Below are 4,173 nucleotides of genomic sequence, written 5' to 3' on the forward strand. Positions count from 1 at the left end.
TCTCTCTCTCTCTCTCTCTCTCTCTCTCTCTCTCTCTTTGTTATATTAAGACCAAGAAAAAGAGAGAAAGAGAAAGAGAGAGAGAAAGAAAAAAGAGAGAGTTTATCCTCTCTACGACTCCTGCGCGTCTATGCTCCTGAAGAAGAAAAAGGGGTGGTAGATGGAAGTAGAGAGGGAAGTAGTATAACTAAAGAGAGAGAGAGAGAGAGAGAGAGAGAGAAAGCAAGACAGAGAAAGAGAGGGAGTGAGAGAAAGAGGGGTGGGGGGTGAAAAGGGGGTGGTGGTGGTGGTGAGGAGGAGGCTGAACCATAAAAGTAGGGCAGTAGTGCGGTAGAGCAATCAATAGAGGCTGAATCATGGCGGAGAGGAGGGAAGTAGGACGAGGGATAGGTAAAGAAAGAAAGAGAAAGAGAGAGAGAGAGAGAGACAGAGAGAGGGAAGAGGAAAAGAGGATGGTAAAAGCCGTCGTGGAAATTCGGGCTTGAGGGTTGAACATCTAAAAAGTCGGATGACAAAGTGAATAAGAAAGAGATGGAGACAGAAGGTTGGATGAAGAGGAGGAGGAGGAGGAGGAGGGGTTGGATATGCGTTCCTTCGAAAACTCGTATCGATCGAGAAGACAATCAAACTACTTTCCCTAGTAGATATTTCTTCTTTCTTTTTCGATTCTCGGGATTTTTCTATTGGAGATTTAAGAAAAATTCTAAAAAAAAAAAAAAGAAAAACATAAAAGCATGCGCACGCGCGTTTACAAAATATATTTACAATGTATGATTTTTCATTGAAATTTTATTCGGATCTATGATTGGTTTTATATATGTTTGTTGTGATAATAATAATAATAATAAATCTGAACGCGATTATAGGATTTGTTCTAATACTTATTGTTTTATTTATTTATGAAGATTCGTGTCGCGTATGAAATGAATTATTAATTAATTGAACGATATTATTTGTTTAATTTATATAATATAATTTAAAAAAGAATAATAATAAAAGAAACGTTGTTAGTTTATTTGTAATATCTAACATAAACTAAATGTTTAAAGATAACACACAAAAGTTGATAGTTTAAGTTGTATAAGTTAAGCAAGTAATTATGATCCGCAGCAAGGACAAGCTTGAAGTTAGCTTAGGCAGCTGTTTTCTTTCGTCTAATAATAAATGGAAGTAAATCTAGATAGTGGTGGTGTCGTCTCCGCGATGATATTAACGAGGAGAAGAAACGTATTTTATTGTACGATCGATGAGAATGAACAAAAACAAACAATTTCTTTTTTCTTTCGAATAAAAACGGGAGAAACCAAAACGAGATAACAAAATAATCTCATTCGTATACGGGTTTATATATTCGAAGTCATTCGTGACGATCCTAATTTCGGAAAATTTATCGATTCAATGGCGGACAATGCCAATTCCAAAATGGTTCCGTCAAATCTTTGATCGGATAAAATCTTTGATAAGCTACACGCAACTCCTTCCTACAATGTTTTAACTAAAATTAGACGATTTTCAACCGGTCGATCGATGGGTTTCAACATCTTAACTTCAAGGTAATGAAATTAAATACGAAAAATGATAAGTAAATTAATATTCTTATATCTATCCTCTTATTTATCTCTCTCTCTCTCTCTCTTTATGTTCTTCTGTATTTTAATTGTATCGGTAATTAAAACAGTTGAATAAATCAATAAGTTAAAGTAAATGAAATTTCGTCATTTTAAATTTACATCGAAATTATTTGATACCCATAACAATAAATCATGAAATAATATTATACGTTATTTGATTTATTGATTAATCTAAATGTCTCAATTTTATCCGTTACCTATTCTAAAATGTGTATACCACAATCATTTGAATAATATAAAATACATAGCAAAAGTAGACAAAAAACAACGAATAAAAAGGACAAAGAATATAACAAACAATTTATCGAATTAATTTTCTATCGAAAATGTCAAACGTTTTATGGTTATCGTATGAAAAGTTTTAACAGAGGAAAGAACATATATATTCGTATAATATTTAAATTAATTTATTTAAATTTCTCTCTCTCTCTCTCTCTCTCTCTCTCTCTCTCTCTCTTCTCTGGTGGAAATAAAAATGAAATGGAGAAAAAGAAATTTTTTCAAAAACAACAGAAAAAAAAGAAGGAAGAAAAATAATTAAAACAAAAATAAAACCAAGAGAGAAGAGAGACAAAAGAATAACGAGAGCAAATAGGTATTTATTCAAAGTAATCCAAGCGGAAATAAGATGTAAATCCACGGCACGTAACGAAGCACGAAAGCATCGAAAATACGGGCAACTATAAATATTACGAGCGTCCATTGCTCGTTTTCTCTTTAGTCGAGAATAGAGACGAATTAAAAGTTAAACGTGTGGCCATCGGACGTACATTTTAGAGAATAAAATGAAATCTACTAACTGGATACGAGAAAGAGAGAGAGAGAGAGAGAGAGGAAGAGAGCACGTTGACCGTATATTTTTTTACATATACACACATGTGTATGTGTGTACTTGTATAATATATGCGTTCTTTAATAAAAATACATTGAATGTAATATGTATATAAGGACATTAATATATATTTGTACGTATGTGTCTATATATATATATATATATATATATTTATTAACACATATGTGTATGTATGTATGTATGTCATATTTATTATGTATCTGTCACGCACGATCGACGCGTGTTATACGCGAAATAATTCGTGAAGTCACGCGCCGTGTTATTCTAGGTTATGATCGATAGTTACAATTTGTACGACGATGGAAATAAAGAAATGCGAATTGAATATATAACATATATGTATATATGGAATATTTTGATCGCCATAATGATACCCAAGGCATCGTTCGAACGTATCAACATACTCCTCGCGCACCTTCGTCAAATGAGATTTACATAAAATTTGTAAGAGAGACACCTAGTGGACTCCGTAAAACATTTCTTTCTCTCTTTCCTAATCTATTCATCCTCTCTTTCTTTCTTTCTTTCTTTCTTTTCTTTCTTCCTTTATTTCATTTCGTTCTTTAATTCTGTGGTATATAATCGAAGGAACGTAAGGTAGAAAAAAAAAAGAGAAAAAAAAGAAAAACAATCGGTTGTTCGATTCAATACAACAATAACGATGGCGTATAACCCCCGCGTTAAAAATATAAATTAATTGTCATAAATGAGAAATGATTTTTTCTATCGTTAAAAGAGAAAAGTACTCACCCGATTTCTAAATATACCCACACCACAACAACTCCACCATTTCACCGATTTTCACCGCACTCCCGGCCATGTATATTGTTGTCCTTTGCGATTTCTTTTGTTTTTTTTTTCTTCCTTTTTAAACACACACTACCTACTCGTGGCTCTATCTATTGTTAAATGCACTCGATTGATAACTCAGATGTCAGATGGCGATGAAAACAAGATCGGTCGACGGTGGCGCTATCTTCAGCGCTCTTCACAAAATTCCGGGAAAATTCAAATTTCTTCACTATTTGTCATAAATTTATCTTCGATGATAGTTTTACATACGATTTCCACTATTATTTATTACCTTTATAACAAATTTATATTGCGGAAGTATTAGGTTTGTTATTTTCTTGTTTGTTTTTTTTCATATTTTTCTCTCTCCCTCTCTCTTTCTTTCTTTCTTTTTCTTTTTTTATAAAGAACATAAGATTATTTATTGGGTACCAAGTTTTACAAATATTATCACACACTTGTTATGAATGTTTTCATTAGGGGTGGTTGTCTTAAGATATATCGTACAAATATAATAATTATATTTAATAATGACTTATATATATATAATATATATATAAATACTTAATTACCTTATGAAGTGGCAATGCCCTTTACCAACGTATGTATGTATGTACATTCATATAAACTAAATAAAATAAAATAAAATAAAATAAAATACAATAGAATACAATTCGTCTTTTGATTAACATAAAACGACGTGAAATACTATGTATCGTTCAATCTATCGTTAAAAACATAAAATACAATAATAATCACGAATTAAAATGGCGAAGGATAGAGCGACCGATTCCTAACTATTTCATAAATATATTCGCTTACAATCAGACTCGATGCAATTAGCTTATTACACGTAAAAGAATCAATAAATAATATTATAATTTAAATATATATATA

The 4,173-nt window shown here is 31.6% G+C and overlaps 1 protein-coding gene across 2 annotated transcripts in view; it reads right to left on the reverse strand.

Annotated features, from left to right (window-relative positions):
* The window catches only part of LOC106783583 (R3H domain-containing protein 1), a 60,574-nt gene extending 57,172 nt beyond the window's left edge, over positions 1-3,402 (reverse strand). The window contains exon 1 of one of the 2 annotated variants that reach the window (XM_014742246.1): positions 3,235-3,402. The gene's annotated coding sequence lies outside the window, so the exon portion shown is untranslated. The remainder of the gene's footprint in view (positions 1-3,234) is intronic. The other variant, XM_014742250.1, reaches the window with a different exon arrangement.
* Positions 3,403-4,173: the final 771 nt, after the last annotated feature.

Source organism: Polistes canadensis, unplaced genomic scaffold (genome assembly GCF_001313835.1).
Source record: "Polistes canadensis isolate GaletaPanama2010 unplaced genomic scaffold, ASM131383v1 scaffold_23, whole genome shotgun sequence".
In the NCBI taxonomy this organism is placed as follows: domain Eukaryota; kingdom Metazoa; phylum Arthropoda; class Insecta; order Hymenoptera; family Vespidae; genus Polistes; species Polistes canadensis.